The 13,677-nt window shown below is 41.1% G+C and overlaps 1 long non-coding RNA gene across 1 annotated transcript; it reads left to right on the top strand.

Annotated features, from left to right (window-relative positions):
- Nucleotides 1-3,229: 3,229 nt before the first annotated feature.
- On the top strand, nt 3,230-5,859 carry LOC123096338 (uncharacterized). Its single transcript, XR_006446560.1, has 2 exons — nt 3,230-5,288; nt 5,555-5,859. It is a non-coding gene; the product is annotated as an uncharacterized lncRNA (long non-coding RNA).
- The last annotated feature ends 7,818 nt before the right edge of the window (nt 5,860-13,677 follow it).

Consider the following 13,677-nt stretch of genomic DNA (forward strand, 5'->3'; position numbering starts at 1 on the left):
ACTGCCGAGCAATTGATAGAAAAGCGCATAGTTATGATGATATCTAAGGCAATGATCATGAATATAGGCATCACGTCCGTGTCAAGTAGACCGAAACGATTCTGCATCTACTACTATTACTCCACACATCGACCGCTATCCAGCATGCATCTAGAGTATTAAGTTCATCAGAATGGAGTAACGCTTTAGGCAAGATGACATGATGTAGAGGGATAAACTCAAGCAATATGATATAAACCCCATCTTTTTTATCCTCGATGGCAACAATACAATACGTGCTTTGCTGCCCCTACTGTCACTGGGAAAGGACACCGCAAGATTGAACCCAAAGCTAAGCACTTCTCCCATTGCATGGAAGATAAATCTATTAGGCCAAACTAAACCGATAATTCGAAGAGACTTGCAAAGATATCAAATCATGCATATAAGAATTCAGTGAAGAATCTAATAATATTCATAGATAATCAAGTTCATAAACCCACAATTCCTCGGATCTCGGCAAACACACCGCAAAAATTATTACACTGAATAGATCTCCAAGAAGATCGCGGAGAACTTTGTATTGAGATCCAAAGAGAAAGAATAAGCCATCTAGCTAATAACTATGGACCCGAAGGTCTTTGGTAAACTACTCACACATCATCGGAGAGGCTATGGTGTTGATGTAGAAGCCCTCCGTGATCGAATCCCCCTCCGACAGATCGTCGGAAAAGGCCCCAAGATGGGATCTCACGGGTACAGAAGGTTGCGGTGGTGGAAAAGTGGTTTCGTGGCCCTCCTCGATGTTTTCAGGGGTATAAGAGTATATATAGGCGAAAGAAGTAGGTCGGTGGAGCTACGAGGGGCCCATGAGGGTGGGGGCGCGCCTACCCCCCTGGGCGCGCCCTCCTACCTCGTGGTCGCCTCATGGCTTCCTTGACCTCCACTCCAAGTCTCATGGATTGCGTTTGTTCCAAAAAACATCCTCGCGAAGGTTTTATTCCGTTTTGATTCCGTTTGATATTCCTTTTCTGCGAAACACTGAAATAGGCAAAAAACAGCAAATTGCACTGGGCCTTCGGTTAATAGGTTAGTCCCAAAAATAATATAAAAAGGTATATTAAATCCCATTAAACATCCAAAACAGATAATATGATAGCATGAAACAATAAAAAATTATAGATACGTTGGAGACTTATCAAGCATCCCCAAGTTTAATTCCTGCTCGTCCTCGAGTAGGTAAATGATAAAACAGATTTTTTGATGTGGAATGCTACCTAACATAATTTTTCAATGTAGTTCTCTTTATTGTGGCATGAATGTTTAGATCCAAAAGATTCTAGACAAAGTTTTAATATTGACATAAAAATAGTAATACTTCAAGCATGCTACCCAAGCAATTATGTCTTATCAAAATAACATAGCCAAAGAAAGCATATCCCTACAAAATCATATAGTTTGGCCATGCTTCATTTTCGTCACACAAAATGCTCCCATCATGCACAACCCCGATGACAAGCCGAGCAATTGGTTCATACTTTTTAACGCGCTTCAGTCTTTTTAACCCTTACGCAATACATGAGCGCAAGCCATGGATATAGCACTATAGGTGGAATAGCATATGATGATGGAGGTTATGTGAGAAGACAAAAAAGGAGAAAGTCTCACATTGACGCGGCTAATCAACGGGTTATGGAGATGCCCATCAATTGATGTCAATGCGAGGAGTAGGGATTGCCATGCAACGGATGCAGTAGAGCTATAAATATATGAAAGCTCATCAAAAGAAACTAAGTGGGTGTGCATCCAACCTGCTTGCTCACGAAGACCTAGGGCATTTTGAGGAAGCCCATCATTGGAATACACAAGCCAAGTTCTATAATGAAAAATTCTCACTAGTATATGAAAGTGACAAAATAAGAAACTCTCTATCATGAAGATCATGGTGCTATTTTGAAGCACAAGTGTGGAAAAATGATAGTAACATTGTCCCTTCTCTCTTTTTCTCTCCTTTTTTTTGGGCTTCTTTGGCCTCTTTTTTATTTGGGCTTCTTTGGCCTCTCTTTTTTTCGTCCGGAGTCTCATCCCAACTTATGGGGGAATCATGGTCTCCATCATCCTTTCCTCACATGGGACAATGCTCTAATAATGATGATCATCACACTTTTGTTTACTCATAACTCAATTTACAACTCGATACTAGAACAAAATATGACTCTATGTGAATGCCTCCGGTGGTGTACCGGGATATGCAATGAATCAAGAGCGACATGTATGAAAGAATTATGATGCTGGCTTTGCCACAAATACAATGTCAACTACATGATCATGCAAAGCAATATGACAATGATGGAGTGTGTCATAATAAACGGAATGGTGGAAAGTTGCATGGCAATATATCTCGGAATGGCTATGGAAATGCCATAATAGGTAGGTATGGTGGATGTTTTGAGGAAGATATAAGGAGACTTATGTGTGATAGAGCGTATCGTATCACGGGGTTTGGATGCACCGGCGAAGTTTGCACCAACTCTCGAGGTGAGAAAGGGCACTGCACGGTACCATAAAGGCTAGCAAATTGCGAAAAGATAAGAGTGTGTATAATCCATGGACTCACATTAGTCATAAAGAACTCATATACTTATTGCAAAAGTTTATTAGCCCTCGAAACAAAGTACTACTACGCATGCCCCTAAAGGGATAGATTGGTAGGAAAAGACCATCGCTCGTCCCAGACCGCCACTCATAAGGAAAGCAATCAAAGAACACCCCATGCTTCAAATTTGTCACACAACGTTTACCATACGTGCATGCTACGGGACTTGCAATCCTCAACACAAGTATTTCTCAATTCCACAATTACCCAACTAGCATGACTCTAACATTACCACCTTTATATCTTAAAACAACTATCAAGTATCATAGTATTCTATGCGCTCTATATGAAAGTTTTTATTATACCCATCTTGGATGCCTATCATATTAGGACTAATTTTATAGCCAAAGCAAATTACCAGGCTGTTCTAAAAACCTCTCAAAAATCACGGACTAATTCTATGCGCTCTATAAGTGAAGTATGAGAGATCAATCTTTTTCCTCCTTATATTATTATTATTATATATATAAAGCACGGATTGACTTTGTCGGTGACGTTTTCAGTTTTTTCATCTATATTATTTTCTACTTCCGAGGTGGTACTATTTTACATGCCTTTTTGATATTCAACCCGCAGTCCTCCTAGTAATTCGAATCTGAACAGTTACGGACGAGAGAAAAAAACGCAGCCGCCCGCACGGCCCATCCTCCTGATCCCATCTCGACTCCTGCGCGCCGCCACCTCCTGCCCCGCCTCACCGCACGCCGCACACCGCCGCCCCCCAGCCCCTCGTCGCGGCTCTCCACCGGACTGCCCCCGTCGCCGCGCTCCGCCTGACCGCCCCCCGTCGCCGTGCGCCGCCACCGCCTACCGTCGCCGTGCTCCGCCACCGCCTACCCCGCCGGTGCGCCTACCCCCACTCAAGTGCCCCCACACCCGCGGCCTTCCACCGGCGACCCACGGCGGCCTTCCACCACTGGCAACTCTTGGCGTCAGGGGTTGGGGAGGTGGATTCGGGGGCGCGCGACGCGGCGGGGGTCGCCGGTGACGACGATGAAGGCAGGCATAATTTTTTCCCCGACCCTGCGAACCCTAGCAGCCGCACAAACGCCACCCCGCCGCCGGTCATGGGGTCGTTTCCCCGCGCCTCCTCGCCTCCCTCTGCTCCAGGCCCCCTCTCTCGCGCTGCTAGGAGTAGTGGTCTCTAGCAGCTGCCCTCCCCTCAGTCATCGCATCAATCTCCTGCTCCATCTCTCTCCAACATCCCCGCTCTCCTCTCGCATCACACACAGGCGGTGGCTATACATATCTGACCGGGTGTGGCGTGTGTGGCATCTGTGACGTGCTTCGGCCCGCTGGTTGTCCCTAATGTGTGCGGCTGTTGTGCGTCCCTGTTCATGTGTGTGGCGCTTTACATGCAAAGGAAGTGAATGGTTGCAAGCAGAGGAAGCTGTTGGCCATTGGCAAAGGAGGATTAGGATAGTTCTCTTGATCTTGGTCAGAAAAATTGATAGTTCCCTTGATTTGTTTTGTTCTGAATTAGTACAAAAGTGCACTGATATTTGTTTTGTGCTGCGGGAGCTTCAAGACACCAGGTACCAATTGCAACTTTCATTTATCTGTTGTGTGAACCAATTTGTGATGGCTTCTAAACGCACTTGGCTGGAACAGAGCAATTTTCTGTAGTCTTCAGCGACGATGTGGTGCTGCACTGCTGCTCTCTTGCTGCTAACTTGCTACTTCTAGCTGAATTTTGCTATTGCTGCTAGCTGAATTTTGCATAGGCATGGCAGGCTGTTTGGTACATATACAAATGATGCTGTTATTTTTGTTATTGCTCACACCCGGCCGCCCGCGCTCACGGCCAGTGCTGCAGATTTCGTGGCTGGCCAGCTTATCCTCAATGTGTTCTGACTCGGAGGTCGGAGTTGAAGCTGACAACGGACTCAAGAACTCCACCATATTCTTAGTATTGCATACCGTCACTGCTGAGGGGTTAGCCAAGCTGCTTTTAAAAGTCATATAACAATTAAGTGCTAGATATTGTCACAGATAGATTTTGATGGATAGGAATTTAATAAGCTACAAAGCAGTGTAGGTCGAGATGAACAGAGAATGGTATGCATAATGTGTAACAATATTTGATACAGTTACATTGACAGGTCTGGGCTCGTTGGAGGGATTTTATGCTTTTGATTGATTAAGCTTAACACTTCTGCTCACTCATTATTTACTCTGTATTCATCAAAAAATATTTATTTTGTACTATATCATAGCATGTTCGACGGACAGAGGCAGAGACGTCCATTGTTCTAGCTGATAGCACTTGCTAACTTAAGAAGTCTACATACCTTTTATCTAACTAAAAGAGAGTTTCTTACCAACTATTGAGCCTACAAGTTTTAGATCTATGTCTCTAAAGCCACTACTCAACTTCATGTCGGCACTTTTCTGTAGAGTATACCTCCATAATTCTCCATCTAAGATAGTACTAAAGTTTATTGATGATGCTTAATTTCTGGATATGCCTTACAAGCCATCCATGTAAGAAATCCAAGGGGTTCAAGGCGTATTGAAAAGGAGCTGGAGTAGGTAGGTGGTGGATTGAGGAAGGATCTGGAGCAGAGGTGGAATCGAGGCTGCCCCTACGTGCGCTAAGGAGCTGCAAGGCGCCTGCGATCCGGACACTGCTATGTTTTCTCCTTCTCTCCAGGTAAGCCCTCAGCAGCACCTCCCGTACCCCCTCCATCCGAATTCAGCAGCGCAACGACAGCGGTAGCCGATGTCCTCCTCATCCATGACACTCCCAACTTTTTTGCTTGTTACAACCCACATCATACACGGTTCTGCATTGTGGTGTGTGTGCCAAAGTTCAAAATTGCACAAGTTCTTGGAGGACGGGAAAGAACATAAAATTGTGTTTTCAGTCACAAGTCTGCTCCCCATTGTTGATAGCGTCAAACTGAATGTGGTGAACAGGTGGGAGACAGAATTTAATGGAGATGCAAGATGAAAGATGGAACATGATGCTTCAAATCAGCATAATTATAAGGATTACTAAATTTCTTAGGGAAATCAATGCAACGGTGATAAATATATGTAATTGCATTTTTTTCCGGGAATATGTAATTGCATGTATAGCATCTGTTTTGAACTGTATTTTATATGCCATTTATGTATCATGGTGGAACACAAAATTTAAATAGAAAAGAATAGCAGTGACTAATGTATATCTTGCAATTTCAGATTTATATCTATGCGACTATGCTTACCTGTACGTACAATGCATACTGTGGAATCATACATCAAATATTCATGCTTAACTAAATATTCTGCAAGTTTTGTTTGCCGCTGCTCGGTCACGAAAAGCCTATTGCTCGCCACTATGTGCGGTTCTCTTGCCATTTCATGGGGTGCAACCGGAAGTGGCACAAGACTGTAGTTGTGTCGTTCTAAAATTTACTGATGTTGATGTTTCTTTTCAAGATTGTAGTATTGTTACCAATTTGGTCCCCGGGTTATGTACTCATTTCCGTTTCTATTCTTTGTAAGTAATTTGCTTCAGTTCATCGAACTACCTGCTGAAATATGTGTATTGTTTCTCAATATATTGGGCATCAATCCACCTCTGATGAGATCTCTGAATTTTCGATGCATATTGTATTTGCTGAATTACTTCCTCCAGATAACTATGCTTGGATTCACAAATGTGTGCAATGCTTTCAAGCAGAGATAAGTTCTTTACTTAAGCTGTGCTATTCCACTTTCAAGTTTTTGGTCCTAGAAGTGTAATACTTGGTAGGTTAGCTGCAGAAGTGGGATGTATATGGCATGAATTTACATTTCAGAGTGTATAATCCGATTCAGAGTATTTTGACCCCTTGCATTCTGAAACATTTTGTTGTATCGTTCTGTCCTGAAAGAATAGAAGCAATTGTTCTATGGGAGAGAATATAAACGTTATTCTCAAACAACATGAAGCGTCATTAAGTTTCTTATTACCAATTTAAACATGGTCAGTAATAGCACAACTGAAGTTTGTGAACATATCATTATAAAATGGTTGGTTGGATTGAGTTTTGTATGGATTCTACAAGGCCATTTTCATGGAATTACAAATTAGCTTTACATTTTTATGGCTGGGCTCATCGTCTTTGGATTGCCCACGTTCGGACGGGTTCGTGGTAAGTGGACACCACGACCACCATCAGTAGGGTGGGAAGGAGGGTGTGTGATATTTTTTTCTTTTTCCGTTGCAACGCACGGGCATTTTTACTAGTAATTTTTATAAAATAAAACCACCACCGTGCTCTAAAAGATATAAGTGAAGCACTAGAGCAAAATTATCTAACTCAAAAGATATAAGTGAAGCACATAGAGTATTCTAATAAATTCCGATTCATGTGTGTCTCCCCCAAAAGGTGTGTACAGTAAGGAAGATTGTGGTAAACTAAAAAGCAAATACTCAAATCATACAAGACGCTCCAAGCAAAACACATATTATGTGGTGAATAAAAATATAGCCTCAAGTAAAGTTACCGATAGACGAAGACGAAAGAGGGGATGCCTTCCGGGGCATCCACAAGCTTAGGCTTTTGGTTGTCCTTAAATTTTACCTTGGAGTGCCTTGGGCATTCCCAAGCTTAGGCTCTTGCCACTCCTTATTCCATAATCCATCAAATCTTTACCCAAAAACTTGAAAACTTCACAACACAAAACTCAACAGAAAATCTAATGAGCTCTGTTAGTATAAGAAAACAAACCACCACCTTAAGGTACTGTAATGAACTCATTCTTTATTTATATTGATGTTAAACCTACTGTATTCCAACTTCTCTATGGTTCATACCTCTCGATACTAGCTATAGATTCATCAAAATAAGCAAACAACACACGAAAACAGAATCTGTCAAAAATAGAATAGTCTGTAGCAATCTGATTTGTTCGAATACTTCTGTAACTCCAAAAATTCGGAAACACTGGACAACCTGGATAATTTGTAATTGATCTACTGCAAAAAGAATTGGTATTTTATCACGTTCTGGTGAATTTTAACAATTATTTTTGTGAGCGTAAAGTTTCTGTCTTTTTCAGCAAGATCAAACAACTATCACCCAAGAAGATCATATTGGTTCTACTTGGCACTAACACTAATTAAAACATAAAACCACATCTAAACAGAGGCTAGATGAATTATTTGTTACTAAACAGAAACAAAAAGCAAGGAACAAAAATAAAATTGGATTGCCTCCCAACAAGCGCTATCGTTTAACGCCCCTAGCTAGGCATAAAAACAAGAATAGATCTAGGTATTGTCATCTTTGGTATGCAATCCATAAGTGGCTCTCATAATAGATTCATAAGGTAGTTTAATTTTATTCCTAGGAAAGTATTCCATGCCTTTCCTTAATGGGAATTGGAATCTAATATTTCCTTCTTTCATATCAATAATTGGACCAATCGTTCTAAAGAAAGGTCTACCAAGAATAATAGGACATGTAGGACTGCAATCTATATCAAGAACAATGAAATATATGGGCACATAATTCCTATTTGCAACAATAAGAACGTCATTAATACTTCCCATAGGTTTCTTAATGGTGGAATCCGCAATATGCAAATTTAAAGAACAATCATCAAATTCACAGAAACCTAGCACATCACACAAAGTTTTTGGAATCGTGGAAACACTAGCACCCAAATTACATAAAGCATAACATTCATGGTTTTTAATCTTAATTTTAATAATAGGTTCCCACTCATCATAAAGTTTTCTAGGGATAGAAACTTCTAATTCAAGCTTTTCTTCATAGGATTGCATTAAAGCATCTACGATATGTTTGGTAAAAGCTTTATTTTGACTACAAGCATGAGGAGAATTTAACACGGATTGCAACAAGGAAATACAATCTATTAAAGAACAATTATCATAATTAAACTCCTTGAAATCCAAAATAGTGGGTTCATTGCCATGTAAAGTTTTGGCCTCTTCAATCCCACTTTTACCAATTTTTGCATCAAGATCTAAAAACTCCGAATCATTGGGACGCCTTTTAACTAAAGTTGACTCATCTCCAGTCCCATCTTTATCAAGATTCATATTGGAAAACAAATATTTAATAGGGGACACATCAATCACTTTTAGATCTTCATTATTATTGTCATGAATACTAGAAGAACACGCTTTCACAAAGCAATCTTTTTTAGCACGCATCCTAGCGGTTCTTTCTTTGCACTCATCAATGGAAATTCTCATAGCTTTGAGAGACTCATTGATATCATGCTTAGGTGGAATAGATCTAAGTTTCAAAGAATCAACATCAAGAGAAATTCTATCCACGTTCCTAGCCAACTCATCAATCTTAGGCAATTTTTCTTCAAGCAAAGCATTGAAATTCTTTTGCGAAATCATAAATTCTTTAACACTGCTCACAAAATCAGAGGGCATCTTATTAAAATTTCCATAAGAGTTGTTGTAGGAATTACCGTAATTATTAGAGGAATTACTAGGGAATGGCCTAGAATTAAAGTTTCCTCTATACGCGTTGTTATCAAAATTGTTCCTACAAACAAAATTCACATCCACAGATTCATTATTATTCTCAATCAAAGTGGAAAAAGGCATATCATTAGGATTAGAAGAAACACTCTTATTAGCGAACAATTTCATAAGTTCATCCATCTTTCCACTCAAAACATTAATCTCTTCTATCGCATGAACCTTTTACTAGTACATCTTTCGGTGTGCCATTGAGAATAATTAACCATAATATTATCTAGGAGTTTAGTAGCTTCTCCTAAAGTGATTTCCATAAAAGTGCCTCCCGCGGCTGAATCTAAAAGATAAAAATTCAATCCGGCATAAATTTTCTGTATAATCATCCATAAATTCAAACCATGTGTAGGGCAATTATGTATCATTAATTTCATCCTCTCCCAATCTTGTGCAACATGCTCATGATCAAGTTGCTTAAAATTCATAATATCGTTTCTAAGAGAGATGATCTTAGCGGGAGGAAAATACTTAGAGATAAAAGGATCTTTGCACTTATTCCATAAAGCAATACTATTTTTAGGCAAAGAAGAGAACCACGTTTTAGCACGATCTCTAAGCGAAAACAGAAATAGCTTCAATTTAACAATATCATTATCCACATCTTTCTTCTTTTGCATATCACACAAATTAACTAAGTTGTTTAGATGGGTAGCGGCATCTTCACTAGGAAGGCCAGAAAATTGATCTTTCATGACAAGATTCAACAGAGCAGCATTAATTTCACAAGATTCAGCATCGGTAATAGGAGCAATCGGAGTGGTTATAAAATCATTATTGTTGATATTGGAAAAGTCACACAATTTAGTATTATCTTGAGCCATAGTGACAAACAATCAATTCAACACATAAGCAAACAAGAAGCGAGCGAAAAGAGACGAACGAAAAAGGACGAATAAAACGGCAAAGGTAAAGTGGGGGAGAGGAAAACGAGAGGCAAATGGCAAATAATGAAATGCGAGGGATAAGAGTTTGTGATGGGTACTTGGTATGTCTTGCCTTGTGCGTAGATCTCCCCGGCAACGGCGCCAGAAATCCTTCTTGCTACCTCTTGAGCATGCGTTGGTTTTCCCTTGAAGAGGAAAGGGTGATGCAGCAAAGTAGCGTAAGTATTTCCCTCAGTTTTTGAGAACCAAGGTATCAATCCAGTAGGAGACTACACGCAAATCGCCTAGTACCTGCACAAACAATCAAAAACCTTGCAACCAACGCGATAAAGGGGTTTTTAATCCCTTCACGGCCACTTGCAAAAGTGAGATCTGATAAAGATAATAAGATAAATATTTTTGGTATTTTTGTTGTATAGATTGGAAAGTAAAGATTGCAAAATAAATAGTAAACTAGAATTGTAGATTGGAAACTTATATGATGTAAAGTAGACCCGGGGGCCATAGGTTTCACTAGTGGCTTCTCTCAAGATAGCATATATTACGGTGGGTGAACAAATTACTGCCGAGTAATTGATAGAAAAGCGCATAGTTATGATGATATCTAAGGCAATGATCATAAATATAGGCATCACGTCCGTGTCAAGTAGACCGAAAGGATTCTGCATCTACTACTATTACTCCACACATCGACCGCTATCCAACATGCATCTAGAGTATTAAGTTCATAAGAACGGAGTAACGCATTAGGCAAGATGACATGATGTAGAGGGATAAACTCAAGCAATATGATATAAACCCCTTCTTTTTATCCTCGATGGAAACAATACAATACGTGCCTTGTTGCCCCTGCCGTCACCGGGAAAGGACACCGCAAGATTGAACCCAAAGCTAAGCACTTCTCCCATTGCAAGAAAGATCAATCTAGTAGGCCAAACTAAACCGATAATTCGAAGAGACTTGCAAAGATATCAAATCATGCATATAAGTATTCAGAGAAGACTCAAATAATATTCATAGATAATAAAGTTCATAAACCCACAATTCATCGGATCCCGGCAAACACACCGCAAAAAGTATTACATTGAATAGATCTCCAAGAAGATCGAGGAGAACTTTCTATTGAGATCCAAAGAGAAAGAAGAAGCCACCTAGATAATAACTATGGACCCGAAGGTCTGTGGTAAACTAGTCACACATCATCGGAGAGGCTATGGTGTTGATGTAGAAGCCCTCCGTGATCGAATCCCCCTCCGGCAGATCGCCGGAAAAGGCCCCAAGAGGATCTCACGGGTACAGAAGGTTGCGGCGGTGGAAAAGTGGTTTCGTGGCTCTCCTCGATGTTTTCAGGGTATAAGAGTATATATAGGCGAAAGAAGTAGGTCGGTGGAGCTACGAGGGGCCCACGAGGGTGGGGGGCGCGCCTACCCCCTGGGCGCGCCCTCCTACCTCGTGGCCGCCTCGTGGCTTCCTTGACCTCCACTCCAAGTCTCCTGGATTGCGTTTGTTCCAAAAACGATCCTCGCGAAGGTTTCATTCCGTTTGGATTCCGTTTGATATTCCTTTTCTGCGAAACACTGAAATAGGCAAAAAAACAGCAAATTGCACCGGGCCTTCGGTTAATAGGTTAGTCCCAAAAATATTATTAAAAGGTATATTAAAGCCCATTAAACATCCAAAACAGATAATATAATAGCATGGAACAATAAAAAATTATAGATACGTTGGAGACGTATCACATCACTTTATCCATGTGCTGATCCTTTGTGATTGCAACTCTACCTAGACCCAATACCTTGCTTTTACCAGTGTCAGCAAATGTCATGTGACTTTTGTCAGATGGACGTAAGGTTGAGTCCATAAGAAGACTTTGATCGACAGTCATGTGGTTAGTGCATCCACTGTCCATAATCCACTCAGAAGCCTTTGGTATCGTACCCTACAGTGCAGTTAGGGGGATATGCTTAACCAAGGGAAATGTGAAGCATAAACACTTGATGAACAAGCATGTTATCAAAGTTCAGATTCTGGTTAGCGTAGATAGGATGACTGTCAAGGAATCCAGGAACAAAATACATAGTAAGACCATTAGGGCATTTTATCTTGCACCTGACAAGATGTTTTAGGTCCCCAGCATAAGCATCAGACGCCTTTGATTTCCGGCTGGAGTCCTTTTCCTGCAAAAGAGAGTTAATTTTTCTTAACCACCCACATCTTCTGGGGTGGCTTAGAAGCAATGATTCTAAGTGCATCATCTGAGAACTTCGGCTTGGGAGCCCTAGCAAATAGCCTTGCAGGAGGTGAATAATACTCATAAGAATAAGCAGAATAGTTCTTGGTCTTATGAACATAGCGGTTTTAAGAAACACGCTCATATTCACAAGTCTGAGTATGGTTTCCCTGCAAAACATTGGCGTTAGGGTGACTTGGGTGAGTCCTATGTCTGTATGAAGCCTTTGGACCATATGAAGCCTTTGGTCTGGGGTTTGTCTTCTTCCCAGGCGGTGTCATGGTGACATTCACAGGAAGATTCTCAAGACAACTTTTGGGCACCCGGATCTTCTTCATAGGTGGCCCATTCCTGCAGTTAGTACCAATATACCTGGAAAACACTTCACCATTTTGATTCTTAAACAGTTTCTAGTTTGCATCAAAGAATTCATCAATGATAATCGGGTTAGCACAAGTGAAGCTAGACAAGGTAGATGGATCCACTGAAGGTCCCTTTGCAGCAACCCATGTGGTTTTGGGGTACTGCTCAGGTTTCCAGTAAGAACCATCAACATTCATTTTCCTCTCGAACCCAATACCCTCTTTCCTAGGGTTTCAGTTCAGAATCTGCTTTTTGAGGACATCACATAGTGTTTGATGCCCTTTGAGACTTTTGTACATTCCCGTCTCAAACAATGTCTTCAACCTGGCATTTTCATCAGCAGTAGTAGTGGTATCCTCCATAGAGGGGTTAGTTACCACATCAGCAGTTGAAGATATTGCAGCAGTAGCAGCAGTTGAACATTCAGCAATAGAGACAGCGTTATCACGCTCAAGACATTTTAGACATGGTGGTTCAAATCCTTCCTGAGAGGAACTGATCTGTTGAGCGCGAAGTGACTCGTTCTCTTTTTGAAGATCTTCATAAGCCGCTCTCAAGTTCTTGCTTCCTTTGAAGATAATCGTAGGAAAGCTTTTCATGAGTTGTTGAGAGCGTTTCATGACGACTTTCAAGTTCCTCGTACTTACCATGAAGATTTTTGATGTCTTCAATTAAGGACTGAGATCGGGTCATCTCCGCGTCCAACAGGTCATCGCTTTTGTCTTGCAATTTTTGAATATGTTCCATGGCATTTTGTTGTTCAGTTGCAATTTTAGCAAGTGTTTTGTAGCTAGGTTTAGATTCAAATTCAGAGTCATCTTCACTTGATGTTTGAAAGTAAGCATCGCGTGAGTTTACCTTGGCACCGCGTGCCATGAAGCAGTAGGTGGGAGCAGAGTCGTCCTTATCATCAGCATCAGCGTTGGTGACGAATCCATTGTCTTTAGAGTTGAAGACGGACTTGGCAACATAGGCAGTAGCCAGAGCCATGCTGGCCACGCCTGAATCAGACTCCTCCTCAGACTCCACCTCTGCCTCCTCGGAAGCAGACTCCTCCTCTGAATCCATC

This window comes from Triticum aestivum, chromosome 4D (assembly GCF_018294505.1).
Source record: "Triticum aestivum cultivar Chinese Spring chromosome 4D, IWGSC CS RefSeq v2.1, whole genome shotgun sequence".
Taxonomy (NCBI): Eukaryota; Viridiplantae; Streptophyta; class Magnoliopsida; order Poales; family Poaceae; genus Triticum; species Triticum aestivum.